The sequence below is a fragment of the Sphaeramia orbicularis genome, chromosome 19 (assembly GCF_902148855.1).
Source record: "Sphaeramia orbicularis chromosome 19, fSphaOr1.1, whole genome shotgun sequence".
Taxonomy (NCBI): domain Eukaryota; kingdom Metazoa; phylum Chordata; class Actinopteri; order Kurtiformes; family Apogonidae; genus Sphaeramia; species Sphaeramia orbicularis.
The window spans coordinates 40,653,052-40,669,855 of NC_043975.1; the positions used below are offsets into that span (position 1 = coordinate 40,653,052).

Below are 16,804 nucleotides of genomic sequence, written 5' to 3' on the forward strand. Positions count from 1 at the left end.
AATAAAGCCATAATATTACAAGAATGATGTCGTAATTTAAAAACAGGTGGGAAAAACATCATAATTTACAAGAATAAAGTCGTACCCTGCTCACACAAAGCAGTTGTATCTGTGTTGTGTGAAGTACTTGATATTAACTAGACATAAATATCAGAAGTACCAGTAGATTATGCATATATTCACTGGGGTCAGTACACCGTCTACTGTAAATGCACTTTGGATCAGTTGGTTCTCTGCCTAGTTTTAGTCCTTGGTTGTCAGTAATGATGAAGCCATGTATATTTTTTTCATGTAAATAGGGATAGGGATGATCCCCTACACCCTGGATGTCCAGATACGCGATTTCGGGCCACATGTCAATGTTCATGGACCACTTGTTCTTTGGTAGCTCGTACGGATCCATGTCGAGTCCAGTTGTCCTTAATTTAATTTCATATTTCACATTTTCCCGGTCTCGCTGTGTTTACTGCAATACTCCATCATGTTGAGCAGGTTGGGTTTTGCCACTCAGTCTGACTTAGAGGGGCGTGGCCCGGGGGGGAAGTGACGTATGTGCATACCCTCTATTTACAGCTTGGCCCCCCCCAGTTCTAAAATTCTATCTGCACCCCTGCCTGGAACGAACTACAAAAAGACCTGAAAGTTAAAGATCTGGTTTCGCTGGACACTTTTGAGAGGATGTTGTATGACTTAGAGAGGGAGACATCTGGCTGCAGATGTTTTGTCTGACGCATTTTATCTTCATCTTATGGGCACTTTTAGCAAAGTTGACTTTGGAAGGTTTGACTTGATTTTGTGTTTTTTATGTATTGAAAACTTGTTTTTGTTTTTATATATGAAAGTTTGTGTCTGTAACTACTTATTGTACTGCTGCCCGTCTTGGCCAGGACACTCTTGGAAAAGAGATTTTTAATCTCAGTGAGGTTTTCCTGGTTAAAAAAAAGGTAAATAAATTAATAAAATAAAAATGTTTGGCTGTAATGGCGCTGACTTCAGTTGTAGAGAAACTATCAGTGCCACACACGCCAATACGAGATGCCTCCATATTTACTTCCGTAAACACAGAGCGTGCTGCGTGGTCACGTATTACGTCAGGCCCTCTTTTGCACTCTCTTTAGGGTTGCACTCAGTTCATACTGAGAACTGATAGAAGTCGCATTTAATTTGTAATATGAACAAGCACACAAAAAATTGAATTTAACAAAAAAATCCGAATTGTGCATTAAGACCTGCTGTCTGAAAGCAGCCTACGTCTCTCAGAAGGCCTGGGTGCACACTGGCTCCCTCCTGGAGGAACTGGAGGAGTGACCAGGCAGGGAGAGGTCTAAGCATCCCTGATGAGGCTGCTGCTCCATGATCCAGAATTGAATTAGTAGCAAAAGATGGATGGATACATGTAAGTTTACAGACAGTATGAGATTTACTGCATTAATCTTCTGATGTTTAGAACCAGAGCTCATTCTACACATCATATTGTTTGTTTGGGCATCAAAATAAGATTTTTGACTGCAATCCTCAAATGTGAACACATTCAAGAAAAATTTAACAAACACTGGTGAAAAAAACAAAACGTGTATTGGCTGTTGCCATCTGTGAAATGTTTCATTTGCAGTGGTGGAATGCAACAAACTATTTATACTTCATTACTGTACTTAAGTTAATTGAAGTTTAAGTTTTTGGCACCTTTTTGCACACTTTTCTCTTCTTTTTAAAATAAATGCTCAAATGGGAAAGTTACAGTGCAATGTCTTCTGTGTTGTCTTTGGAAAAAATGAGATTGGAATTGGCCAAAATCGGTATCGGCTGTCTACACACCATGCAAATGGGTAATTCTGTGCCAAATCACCAGATTTTAGAGAAAGTTCCCGACTCACCATCTTAGATTTTCTTCATAATTTTTTATTTTGATGCCCTTGTAACTAATAAGTACTGTGCAAAATTTTTGGCCAATATCTCCACTAGTTTTGGAGATATTAATCCTACAAAAAAGGGGCGTGGCCCCATATTTTAAGTGTTACAATCAAACATCCATAGAGGGCTAATAACTTTTGAACTATTCATACTAAATGGTACAAATTTTCACACCTAATTCCTGGATATAATGCTAGGTACACATATGGAGAGCTTTGTATGTGACATATTTGCAGATTCATGGCACGCCAAACATGGCTTCCTGGAATGTGCATTTGTCCATGGTAGCGCTTTTGGCTCTCTATATCTCCAGATTTAATGACACCAGATGTCTCATTCTTTTTAATATACGAGACAAGTTATATTACTGCCAAAAAAACATGTTATATCTGTGACAAAAATTATATTCTCTCATTTACATGCCCCTAAAAATGGAAAAAAAAAAGTGTTGAGTCTGTATTTTCACTGCTTATAGCAAATGTCTGACAAGGTTTACCAGAAAACAAATTATATCAGTGAAAAAAAGAACTAGATCTAATTGATATATGTACCAATTATGAAGTTGGTGCTGTGAAGAAAACCATTTTATTCAAGCTGTTGAATATAGAAGGTTTTCTGACATGCGGAAATGTCATTCACAACGTTACTTTACATATGTTCTGGCTCCTTAAGAGCCTTTCAGGATTTATTTTTGTGTTCTTATACAGTATATTTGTGTATTTTACTTTTTAAGAGTTTTAAGTTTTACAGTTTTACTGTGAAAGGCAAACCGGATGTTGCGCAAAGCACTTCCTGTTTTAGCATTTTGACCTAGTGCCGTCTGAATACGTCTGCTGCTCTGTGCTCTGGTCCAAGCACAGCCTTTTTACACCTTTTTGACTCATCTATGATGAATAAACTAGAGCAAAACATCAACAGGTGTCGTCATTAAGGAGTTAGCTATCTGTCTAGCTGCACTGGGGAAGCAGAAAGGACAGAATAGTAAAAAGGCTAGCTAAATGGCTATTCCAGCAGTGTGCAGTCTCCCAGACTTCGAGGTCAAGTATAGTGATGCAGTCTACAGAAGAAGACAAGCTGGAGGTTCGCTCCATCTGCTCCAATCATCAACTAGATCCGGCAGCTCACTTGCCAAGGCAGCTGTGGAAGCCTGTGCTAAGGCAGAAGCTGCACGCGCTAGAGCAGAGTTTGCTCGTAAAGAAATTGAAATTAAACAAGCAGAACTCAGCGCCACACTGGATGCTCTCAAAGAAGAAAAAGAGGTAGAGGCTGCTCTTGCTGAGGCCAATGTGTTTGAAGCAGCTATAGCCGAGGAGGAGGGTAAGAGTGAAACGTCTCTGCACCTAACAGAAAAACAACACGAGAAGTCAAAACAAAGTAAATCCTATACTCCAGCCAACCTCACCCCTCACGTGCTAAACCAACTCCCATCCTCCACTCATTCAGACAGTTATGGGCTACATGCTTACTTAAAATCTTCACCATATCCTGGCGAGGATCTACCTGATGACAGACACTACACACCTGCTAAGCAGTCACCAGGGGCCTCATGTATAAAGCGTGCATCCGCACAAAAACCTGGTGTACGCCCTTTTCCACGCTCACGTTCAGATGTATAAAGACTGAAATGACCGTGGAAATGTGCAGTCCTTCACGCCATGTCCATAGCTGTCGTACGCACGTTTCTAGTGCTTTTGAACCTTTGGCAACACTTAGAGGTGACACTGAGACACTGTTAAAAATGTGTCAAAGGTCATTCCTCCGATTGATAGGCACATCGGAGATACACAGATGAACAATGAACACACAGACACGTCATCCTACTGCCAGAGCAGCACATCCACCACCATAACCAGAACCAATTAGACCCTGTATCCATCAATGCCAATCCTACCCGGGTGGACATTAAGCAACAACCATATAAAGAGACAAGGACACAAAATTCATTGGTTGATAAATGCATTTACTGTAGTGTTCAAGTCTGTGAGAACATTTATTAGTTGGTCCAGTCGCTCATTGACTCCGCCGACTGTCCTCACGATGTCCTCTTGTGACTCGGGTCAGCACGGACCCATGCAGGTGTTCTGGACACCGGCCGGATGGGCATCAGCAGTGGGCTGTGGCGGACTGGAGGACCGGCTAACGCCGGGGAGTCAACAGGAAGCCTCTGTGACAGGAGGTTGATACTGCGTCTGACCGTCTTCTTCCTCATTGTTGGAAAATAATAATTTCAGTGATTAAACATGAGTCAAAGTCTATGATTTCCTCTTTGATTTCCTGACGATTACGTATGAACCATTATCTTGTTTGGCTGTGATCAGACTATTGTATGACCCGTAGAATAAACTAATGTGTGACTTACACTAATACTAAATATATATTTACCCTGGGGGTGATCCGCGTCAGCCCTGTGAGAAAAGTGTCACCCACAATATCGTCGACTTTCTGCTCAAACAGGTTAAGGTCGTCTCTTTTCTCCTTCCGGCTGTTTTGGCCTCTGCTTCGTGTCCACCTTGACGTCATCATCTGATCATGCAGACGGGAATCCCAGAGGGAATCCCACCTGCAGACCCCGTTTATGCTGATTTGCATATTTAAATGTGGGCGTGGAGAGGGAGGAGTCAGGTACTCCAACATATGTGGTCAATTCCACACTGATTGAGATGTATAAAGAAAATGTACTTGGATTCAGGCGTACGTTCAGTTTTATACATCTGGATTTTTTTGTGCGTTCGGACTTTTCTGGATTTGGGCGTACGCCAGGTTTCAGTATGAAATCCACGCAAGTCTTTATACATGAGGCCCCAGGTGCCTTCAGCCCAGTCCCAAATCCATCTACATCTAGTAAGAGCGACTTTGAAAGCCTAGCTAAATATCTAGCAAAAAAGAGATTTAGTCACAGATGGTTTAATAAAATTTACAGACAAAGCTGAGGACTACTGGGCATGGAGAGTGTACTTTAATAATGCCATAGAAAGTTTAAGCCTAAAACCCAGTGAAGAATTAGATCTACTCACCTGGTGGCTTGGTGAGGAGTATTCCAAACACGGCAAACACATTCGCTCAGTTCACCTCAACAATCTAGCAGAGGGCCTTCGCAGAGTCTGGGAATGGCTACAAGATTGTTATGGCACCCCAGAGGCTATAGAAAAATCTCTCTTGGACAGACTAGAACGCTTTCCCAGAGTTTCTAATAAAGAGCCCCAAAAACTCAGAGAACTTGGTGACCTACTGTCTGAAATAGATGCAGCCAAATCTGATGGCTCTCTACCTGACCTAGTGTATTTAGATACATCACGTGGCATCGCCCCTGTTGTTGAAAAGCTGCCACTCAATCTTCAAGACAAGTGGATGGTAGAGGGGACAAGATACAAACAAAAACACAGTGTGAGCTTCCCTCTGTTTTCATTTTTCTGCCGATTCATTCAAGATGAAGCTAAAATGAGAAATGATCCCAGCTTTAAGTCAGTTCCAGCTGCTGCTACATCTACTCTACCTGCTCACGATAATCATTATGCAAGGTTTGCTAAATCCAGAGCTCCTGTCACCGTCCACAAAATAGAGGTAAACAAAACACTCAAAACAAGCTATACAAAGTCCAGTGAATTCAAAAACAAAGAGTGTCCCATTCATAAGAAACCACACTCACTAAGGAAGTGTAGGGGATTTAGAGAAAAGACTCTAGATGAACGCAAAGCATATCTCAGAGAACACAACATTTGCTTTAGGTGCTGTGATTCCTCCTCCCACCAAGCAAAAGACTGTAAGGTGGAAATTATTTGTTCAGAGTGCAATAGCAACAGACATATAGCTGCACTGCATGCAGGTCCAGCTCCATGGTTAGCACAAAACACACAAAAAAACACCACTACAAACCAGGGTGGGGAGTACAGAGAAGAGCATGGTGGGGAGAATAGTGCACACACTCTAGAAACTACCTCAGCCTGCACTCGAATATTCGGAAATATATATGTCTCAAAAATATGTCCCACCTATGTGTATCCACAGGGACATCCAGACAAGAAAATTAAGGTTTATGCCATCATAGACAACCAGAGCAATAAGTCATTAGCTAAATTAGTACTTTTTGACACCTCCGACATTCCCACAAGCTATGTAGCACCATATACACTTAAGACATGTACAGGGGTTACCATGACAAATGGCCGCATAGCCGAGAACTTTATCATACAGTCAGTTGATGGTCAATTTAGCTCTATGCTGCCTTCCCTGCTCGAGTGTGACTCACTGCCAGACAACAAGTCTGAAATTCCAACTCCAGAGGTCATTCATGCACATCCACACCTCAAACACTTGGCGGGTAAAATGCACTCCCTCGACACTAAGGCCGAGATTATGTTGCTATTGTGGCGAGACATAGTACAAGTGCACAAAGTTTTTGAACGTGTTAATGGCCCAGTTAATGCACCATTTGCGCAGAGACTTGCACTTGGGTGGGTTATTGTGGGGGATGTATGCCTAGGGGGGGCACACAAGTCTACCACAGTAGCTACATATAGAACTAGTGTTCTAGAAAATGGGCATCCTAGTCTCTTACCACCATGCCAAAAAAGGTTTTCATGTTAAGGAACACCTCCAGCCACCCAAAGAGCCCTGGGACACTCGTAGTCAACGTCAAATAGGGGACTTTGTATTTCAACAAACTGAGAAGGATGAAAGGCTAGCCCCATCACTAGAAGACCAAGCCTGTCTAGAGATCATGGAAAAGGACTTTTACCAAGACAACACAAACAGCTGGACAGCTCCACTTCCTTTCCGTACATCGAGGCCTCATCTTCCAAACAACAGGAGTCTAGCTCTCAGCCGCTTTCAGTCACTGTACCGCACACTAAAGAAACATCCTGAAATGGAGAAACACTTCATGGACTTTATGCAGGGGTTGTTTGACAAGGGTCATGCAGAACCAGTGCCAACTCTTGGGGAAGAAGAAGAATGCTGGTACCTGCCCTTCTTTGGTGTTTACCACACACAGAAGCCGGGAAACATTAGAGTTGTCTTTGACTTGAGCGCTAAGTTTGAGGGGGTGGCTTTAAATGACGTGCTGCTCACAGGTCCAAACATGAACAACAGTCTTGTCAGAGTGCTTGTCCGCTTCAGAGAGGAGGAAGTGGCCATTACAGCGGATATTCAACAAATGTTCCATTGTTTTCATGTGAGAGAGGACCACAGGAACTTCTTAAGGTTCCTGTGGTATCGCAATAATGACCCAACAGAACCAGTCATGGAGTTCAGAATGAAGGTTCACGTGTTCGGCAGTACCCCGTCTCCAGCCGTGGTGATATTTGGTCTGAGAAATGCAGTACAGCAGTCAGATTCACAACAGTCAACTGAAGCCAAGCAGTTTGTCCAAAGACATTTCTATGTCGATGATGGATTAAAATCTGTTCCCACCGATTCAGAGGCAGTCAAGCTCCTGAAAGACACTCAAGAACTGCTTGCTACTGCCAACTTGAGGCTTCACAAAATAGCCTCAAACAGCCCAAATGTCATGAAAGCATTTCCCAAGGAAGATTTGGCAAACGGGCTGAAAGACACAGACTTTAACACAAAGTTCCCACCTATGCAGAGAAGTTTAGGAGTATGTTGGGATATTGAAAGAGACACTTTCACCTTCAAAGTATCACAAGCCGATAAGTCTTACACAAAAAGAGGTGTTCTGTCCACAATTAATAGTCTTTTCGACCCGCTGGGGTTCGTAGTGCCAGTAAGCATCCAGGGGAGGTTGCTGTTGCGGGAGTTGACAAAAGAGACTTGTGGGTGGGACAAACCACTTCCTGTTAGTATGTTCAAACAGTGGCAAGAATGGAAAAATGCCCTCAAACAACTTGAGCAAATTCATGTCCCAAGACCATACGTCTCATTCTCTTTAGCAAACACGGAGAGCAAACGGATCTGCATCTTCTGTGATGCATCAAACCAAGCAGTTGCAGCTGTGGCTTACCTACAAGCAACCAACAGAGATGGTCAAACAGAGCTTGCCTTCGTATTTGGAAAGGCTAAACTCACTCCCAAGCCTGAGCTTACCATCCCCAGACTCGAGCTGTGTGCAGCGGTGTTGGCGGTGGAAGTCAGAGAGCTAATAGGAGATGAAATGGACATTCAGATTAGTGCCATGCGTTTCTTCTCAGATAGCCGAGTTGTACTTGGCAGTATTTGCAATGAGTCCAGGAGATTCCATGTGTTTGTGAATAACTGTGTGCAACGAATTAGACGAGCCACACAACCAACTCAGTGGAACTATGTACCCACAGAGCGCAACCCTGCGAACCATGCCTTGAGATCTCTCCCAGCAGCCAAACTGTCATCTAGCACATGGTTAAAGGGGCCAGAGTTCCTACTACAGTCCACAGAGGACAACTCAGGTCACATGTTTCAACTACAAGATCCTGAAACAGACAGCTCACAGCTGTCTCTCAAGTGTCCCCATCTTGTCTTAAAGCTTCAAATATGCAGTCTTTCTCTAGCTGGCAATCCCTTACCAGAGCTATTGCCCGTTTAATCCACATTGCTGACACTTTTAAGCCAAATGGACAATGTAAAGGATGGCATATCTGTCATGAGCTCTCCACCTCAGATTTCGAACAAGCAAGACAAGTGATCATAAAAGCAGTCCAACAGGAATGCTTCTCAGAGGAGCTCAGAAAGATAAAAGCAGGAAAGAACATTCCCAAGGGAAGCTCTCTCTTAACGCTTTCCCCCTACCTCAACCGATCGGGTCTTCTCAGGATTGGAGGACGCCTCCTTCACTCCGATCTTGAGACTCTAGAAAAACATCCTGTTATTTTACCACGTCAACACCACCTAACTAGTCTGTTAATTCACCATTACCATGAGAAGATCAGACACCAAGGGCATCACCTTACAGAGGGTGCTTTAAGGTCTGCAGGTTATTGGATCTTGGGGGGTAAACGTCAGATTAGCAGTCTCATTCACTCATGCGTAGTTTGTCGCAAGCTAAGGGGAGGGACACAGTCTCAGAAAATGGCAGACCTACCTATAGTGTGTTAGCACAGAACCCCCATTCTCCTATGTAGGTATTGATGTGTTTGGGCCATGGTCAGTTATCTCTCCTCGTACCCGGGGTGGACTTGCAAATAGCAAACGGTGGGCAGTCATGTTCACCTGCATGAGCACTAGAGCTGTTCACCTGGAGGCAATAGAGTCCATGGACACATCTAGTTTTATCAACACTCTTCGCAGGTTCTTTTCCATTAGAGGGCCAGCGAAATAGCGGAGAACAGATTGTGGGACTAACTTCACAGGGGCCTGCAAAGAGCTAGGGTTTGACTCTAAGATCTCCACAGACCCTAATGTTAAGTCATTTCTTAGCGATAGTGGCTGTACCTGCGCCTTTAATCCTCCACACTCTTCTCACATGGGGGGCAGTTGGGAGCGGATGATAGGGGTAGCACGTAGGATCTTAGACTGTCAGCTTGCTCAACATGGATCTCAACGCCTCTCCCATGAGGTCTCAACAACCTTCCTTGCAGAGGTGGCCGCAATCATGAATGCAAGGCCACTAGTCCCAGTGTTGAGCGACCCAGACTCCCCATTCATCCTCACTCCTGCAACTCTCCTAACTCAAAAAGTAGGAGCACTTCCTGCTCCTCCAGACGACTTCAAAGAGAAGGACCTCTACCAGCGACAGTGGAGACAGGTCCAGAGTCTAGCCAATTCCTTCTTGCATCGCTGGCAGAAGGAGTACCTTTCAACTCTGCAATATCGTCGCAAGTGGCATTCTGCTAGGCCCAACCTTCAACTGGGAGACGTCGTTCTCCTCAAGGACCCGCTGGCAAAGAGAAACCAGTGGCCAATGGGAGTAATAGTGAAGGCTTTCCCTAGCAGCGATGGACATATTAGAAAGGTGGAGGTTAAAGTGGTGAAAGATGGTAATGCCAGAGTTTACCTAAGACCAATAACAGATGTTGTTCTTCTTTTGTCAGATGCTGTACAACAGGGTTAGTTCTGGGGTTTAAATTTGACATCTCACTGATGTCAGGTGGGGAGTGTTCTGGCTCCTTAAGAGCCATTCAGGATTTATTTTTGTGTTCTTATATATTTGTGTATTTTACTTTTAAAGAGTTTTAAGTTTTATGGTTTTACTGTGAAAGGCAAACTGGATGTTGCGCAAAGCGCTTCCTGTTTTAGCATGTTGACCTAGTGCCATCTGAATACATCTGCTGCTCTGTGCTCTGGTCCAAGCACAGCCTTTTTACACCTTTCTGAGTCATCTATGATGAATAAACCAGAGCAAAAAATCAACAGGTGTCGTCATTAAGGAGTTAGCTATCTGTCTAGCTGCACCGGGGAAGCAGCAAGGACAGAATAACATACTATGTGTATTGTTAATTCAAATTCTCTTGACTGTTGACTAAATAAATGTAGTATATTTGTAGATATGATAAATGATTCAAAAATGAATCTCCCAAAAGTCAATTACACAAATTGATTTATGAAATTCTGAAATCCTGAACATAATTTTTTGATTTGTACATGCATTTAATGTTTTGGCATGATATTGTATAGATTATGCCACATGATGTATAGAACACTTAGAGACAAATGCCACACATACATGATGTATAGAAAGAACACTTAAGAGACTGACTTGAGTCAGCTGAACATATAACTTTCTTACATGCTTTACCATAATATTATGGAAACAGCTACATATCTCTACATATGCCCCAGCATGAACTACTCTTTCACTCATCCAAAACTACTCTTTCTGCTTGTCCAAAGTTGGCATAGATCTCTGTATAATAGACACTACACTGAAATACACTATATTGCCAAAAGTATTTGCTCATCTGCCTTGACTCGCATATGAATTTAAGTGACATCCCATTCCTAGTCTATGGGGTTCAATATGACGTCGGTCCACCCTTTGCAGCTATAACAGCTTCAACTCTTCTGGGAAGGCTGTCCACAAGGTTTAGGAGTGTGTTCATGGGAATTTTTGACCATTCTTCCAGAAGTGCATTTGTGAGGTCACACACTGATGTTGGACAAGAAGGCCTGGCTGTCAGTCTCCGCTCTAATTCATCCCAAAGGTGTTCTATGGGGTTGAGGTCAGGACTCTGTGCAGGCCAGTCAAGTTCATCCACACCAGACTCTGTCATTCGTGTCTTCATGAACCTTGCTTTGTGCACTGGTGCACAGTCATGTTGGAAGAGGAAGGGGCCAGCTCCAAACTGTTCCCACAAAGTTGGGAGCATGGAATTGTCCAAAATATCTTGGTATGCTGAAGTATTCACAGTTCCTTTCACTGGAACTAAGGGGACAAGCCCAGCTCCTGAAAAACAACCCCACACCATAATCCCCCCTCCACCAAACTTTACACTTGGCACAATGCAGTCCGATAAGTACTGTTCTCCTGCTGACCGCCAAACCCAGACCTGTCCATCAGATTGCCAGATGGAGAAGCGTGATTCATCACTCCAGAGAATGCGTCTCCACTGCTCTAGCACCCAGTGGCGGCGTGCTTTACACCACTGCATCCGGCGCTTTGCCTTGCACTTGGTGATGTATGGCTTGGATGCAGCTGCTCGGCCATGGAAACCCATTCCATGAAGCTCTCTGCGCACTGTTCTTGAGCTAATCTGAAGGCCACATGAAGTTTGGAGGTCTGTAGTGATTGACTCTGCAGAAAGTTGGCGACCTCTTCGCACTATGCACCTCAGCATCCGCTGACCCTGCTCCGTCAGTTTTCATGGCCTACCACTTCGTGGCTGAGTTGCTGTCGTTCCCAAACACTTCCACTTTCTTATAATACAGCTGACAGTTGACGGTGGAATATTCAGGAGCGAGGAAATTTCACGACTGGATTTGTTGCACAGGTGGCATCCTATCACAGTTCCACGCTGGAATTCACTGAGCTTCTGAGAGCGACCCATTCTTTCACAAATGTTTGTAAAAGCAGTCTGCATGCCTAGGTGCTTGATTTTATACACCTGTGGCCATGGAAGTGATTGGAACACCTGATTCTGATTATTTGGATGGATGAGCAAATACTTTTGGCAATATAGTGTATTTAAAATACTATTCACAAAACAATTTTAAAAAAAATTGTTTTCTTTCTATATTGAAATGCTCCTAAACTATTACTCAAATACCTTCTGCATAATAAATACTGTACTGTTGTATATACCTTGTATTTATAAAGGTTGAAATAAAATCTTAAATGTGACAGTTATTGATAATTCCAATCATTTCTAAATTAAAAGCCTTACCTTTTGAGGTTTTTCACATAATCCACTTTGTGACAGTCATCACTACATTGAAGCTTCTCTCCAATAAAACATGATAACATTGATGAAGCCATGTTAATGTTACAAGCTTGAAATTCAGCATGGAACAATATGATTAGTACACCCCACAATAGGCTACTTCAACTGAATCTTTTTAGCAAGTCAACATGTTTTCAATTCTGGGAAGCAGACCAATACGATTTCACAAGTTGATGATATCAGACCCAGAAGTGCTAAAGTAGCAGACTGCCAAGGCTGATGATGACGTCAGATACCAGTTTTGCTAGAATGACATTCTCGCATGTCATAAAGCTTCTATATTCAGCAGCTTGAAATAGTTTTCTTCGCAGCACCAACTTCATAATTGGTACATATATCAATTAGACCTCGTTCTTTTCACTGATATAATTTGTTTTCTGGTAGACCTTGTCAGACATTTGCTATAAGCAGTCAAAATACAGAATTAACACTTTTTTTTTTTTTTAATCATTTTTAGGGGCATGTATAATTATAATTTTTTGTCACAGATATAACATGTTTTTCTGGCAGTAATATAAATTGTCTCATATGTTAAAAAGAATGAGACATCTGGTGTCATTAAATCTGGAGATATAGAGAGCCAAAAGTGCTACCATCGACAAATGCGCATTCCAGGAAGCCATGTTTGGCATGCCATAAATCTGCAAATATGTCACATACAAAGCTCTCCATATGTGTACCCAGCCTTATTATATTCAGGAATTAGGTGTGAAAATTTGAACCATTTAGTATGAATAGTTCAAAAGTTATTAGCCCTCTAACTATGGATGTTTGATTGTAACACTTAAAATATGGGGCCACGCCCCTTTTTTGTAGGCTTAATATCTCCAAAACTAGTGGAGATATTGGCCTAAAATTTTGCACAGTGCCTATTAGTTACAAGGGCATCAAAATAAAAAATTATGAAGCGATGGTGAGTCGGTAGCCTTCCAGTGATTTGGCACGGAATTACCCAAATCCGAATCGGCCCAAAAAATTGTAATCAGTGTAAGTCTACTTCTTACATTTTATTAACACAATTTATTCAAAATGTTGCATGAAAAAAATTGTTAGCCAACTGATTGTATTATGGTGTTGTTTGCCATTGCCAACCAATCAGGTGGCTCTATTAGTTCCAAAGATGGCAGAGTGCGCGTTTGGCGGCAGCATAAGCAGATGGACTGGCTTGATGCTGAGAAGACAAGACATGGACCCATAGTCAACATCAACTCAGCGTGAGCTTGAGCCTTCCGACTTGGACTTAGAAAACCATCCTTGGCTGTATTTAAGGAAGTTATTTGATTTCAAAGGAGCAAAGAATGAGTCCTGGCATTTTCAGTGTATCCCATGCCGGCCTCAACCCAAAGAATTGTTGCCATTTAAAAACTCCCCTTCAAATTGGAAGAAACATACAGGGGTTGGACAAAATAATGGAAACACCTAACATTGTGGCATCATAGAAGGTGTTTCCATTATTTTGTCCAACCCCTGTATAGAGGTAAGCTATGTTATGGTATGTTATGCTAAGTTAATGTTCCTGACTTATGCATATTTAAGTCTGCTACTGACATGTTTTGACATGTTATGATACTGTTATCTAGCGAAATGCATGTCGACATACAGAAATAGCATCATAATCACACCAGTGTAGCTTCATTATATCTTTAACATAGTGGTAGGATAAAACTGGTTAATTGGCTATGTCAGAGAAGATAGCTTGCTAGCTCAATGTCATGGTCTGCTTGGCTGGAAGTGGTGGTTTCTGCCTGTTTCACTGTTGGTAGCTCATCTCTGACTAGAGATATGATAACATTATTGGCAAGGCAGGTTTATTTATATAGCACAATTCATGTACAAGACAATTCAAAGTGCTTTACATAAAACATTAAAAGCATTACAGCAGGGAAGCAATGAAAAGTATAGGCATGAGGAAAAAAAAGAAAATAAAATAAAAAACAAAACAGGTATATAGACAAAACAGATAAAAACATTAAGCTTAAAAGAAACATTGCCAAATCTGAACTGACGAATCAAAACTCTATTCAAAAGCAGCTGAGAACAGGTGGATCTTTAACCTGGACTTAAATAGACTGAGTATTTCAGCTGATCTAAGGGTTTTGGAAGTTTGTTCCAGACATGTGGAGCATAGAAGCTGAATGCAGCTTCTCCGTGTCTGGTTCTGACTCTGGGAACTGACAACAGACCGGATCCAGATGACCTGAGGGGTCTGGTAGGTTCATACGGGGTCAGGAGGTCACTGATGTATTTTGGTGCTAAAAATTTCAGAGCTTTATAGACCAGCAACAGAACTTTAGAGTCTATCCTCTGACGGACAGGCAGCCATTGTAAAGGCCTCAGAGTTGGACTAATGTGGTCCCCTTTTTGGTCTTAATGAGGACTCTAGCACCAAAGATCTGGAGTTGCCTAATTTGTTGCAGATCTGCAGTTGTCTAATTGATTTTTTAGGGAGACTTGTAAAGACACTGTTACAATAATCAAGTTGACTGAAGATGAATACAACGACTAGTTTTTCCAGGTCCTGCTGAGACATCAAATCTTTCATCCTTGAGATGCTCTCAAGGTGATAGTAGACTGATTTTGTGACTGCCCTAATGCGTTTTCAAAATTTAGGTCTGAGTCCATCACTACACCCAGATATCTGGCCTTGTTGGTGGTGTTCCTGTATTTCCCGGGTTTCTCACATATTTCAGGACCCCCTACAGTTTGGTTTTGTATTCACTTAAATGTAATCTTTTGTAATTATACTGCCATATTCTTGAGAGCACCACCCCACCACTAGTGTTCGGTTATTGTCGTGTCTTCCTTTTACTGCTCTTAACAGAGCACAATGTTTTGAATAGTTTTGCAAGTAAATAAATGATTTTAAGATATATTATGTCTTAACTGATTGAACTCAATGGTAAATTAGTGAGTAATACCTTGCAAGTAACTTGTCACCCACAGAATTACGAGTTAGAGCATGTACAGTTTTGCAGAGAGCATGCACCATAAGTACACCAACCTTTCCAATACACATATACTGTATAGTTGCTTTTAATTATTACGAGCAGTGACAACGGCAGAGGTATAAGTCAGTATAGCTACATTCTTTATCAAAATGGCACAGCTCAGACACTGAGACAACCCATTGTGTGAGTACTTTTACTTAAAAAAAAAATACTTTGAATTAAATTTAAAAGTAAGTGTTTAGTACATTTACTTAAGTAAGACCGTTGATGTAGTGTTCCTACTTTTACCTGAGTACATATTTTGCAGGATATTTGTACTTTTACTTAAGCACCAAGCTTCAGTACTTCCTCCACCACTGCTCATTTGCCAGAAGCTGATGTTACATAACAAGCCAAACAACTGATGCCGATGTTTGACCAGCACTTTTCAAACTGCAGAGTTGCATTTTGTCAAAACGCACAATTATATCTGAGGCTCTGTGGTGCTAGAGAGATGCTGTGACCTACACATTACCTGTACCATAACCCCAGCATCATCGATACAAAAAAAAAATACAGAAATGATCACAATATTATGCTTTTTAATGTCATATTGTGATCTCTCTGATATACTTTTGGTTGCAGTTAGGGGCCAATACAATACTCATTCACACTACTCTAATAATAAGGCAAAAAAAAAAAAAAAAACACTTCAGGCCTTTTCTGCTGCATAAGACTTGTTTGCTGTTTTAGTAAAAGAATTACCTAACCAACGCTGCTGTTTGCAGCCTTAAGCTAAGAGGCAAACATGTAAACAGTTCAAGGTCGACTCTTACCTCACTCACCGGACGGTTTCTATTACGCTGCTCTTTCAGACAAAGACGTGTATTAGTGCAGAGGACGGACGGCAGACAGGTCAGTACCGTTCTGAGAAAAGATGACGCCGGCTAGCTTCTAATCTGTCATTGAAGTTAAAGTCTTTATTTAGGACTGACTCATCACCACCAACTGCTCACGTAGTTACAGCATAACATTAAACTACTCATCTACAAATATGAAGAAATTAAGCCAATGTTGACAATCCTGCTCCATTGTGTGCTGACACATGCGCAGACTGCGCCGGAAGCTTTAACTTTACTAATAAAATAAAATAAAACAAAATAATAATAATAATAATAATAATAATAATAATAATAATAATAATAATAATAATAAACTATAACTAAGAAAAGCGTCCGTATCAAGTAAAGTAAATTTAGGGTTTATAAAATCAACAATAAAACGGGATATGGTGCACGACAACCTTTATAAATAAATGTAGCTGCATTTGATTGTACTTCCCACATATGTATAAAATAAATATCTTTCTCAAGTTTAAGTTTAAGTAGTTAAGTATTTCACAGTATCTCTTTCACTTTAACGATAAAGGATTGTCGAGCCTGGAAATGTTAACAAAATTCACCGATAACATGTAAGATTCTGTGGGTTTGTTGACAGTGAGTGGGCTTGCATCCTGGTTTGGTAATTTCAAATAAATAAGTAAATACACGTAACAGGTGGTCTCTGTGTAAGTCAACAGGTTCATACTGGAAAACAAATCCTGTTGGAAAAAAGATTTGCATTTGGGGATTTTTTCTGGCTGCAAGGCAAGACCTAGAC

General features: G+C 41.5%; 1 protein-coding gene across 3 annotated transcripts in view; it reads right to left on the reverse strand.

Annotated features, from left to right (window-relative positions):
* narf (nuclear prelamin A recognition factor) overlaps positions 1 to 16,253 on the reverse strand; it is a 53,280-nt gene extending 37,027 nt beyond the window's left edge. The window contains exon 1 of one of the 3 annotated variants that reach the window (XM_030122452.1): positions 16,069 to 16,253. The gene's annotated coding sequence lies outside the window, so the exon portion shown is untranslated. Of the gene's footprint in view, positions 1 to 15,981 lie in introns of all 3 variants that reach the window. The other 2 variants (XM_030122449.1, XM_030122450.1) reach the window with 2 other exon arrangements.
* Between the last annotated feature and the right edge of the window lie 551 nt (positions 16,254 to 16,804).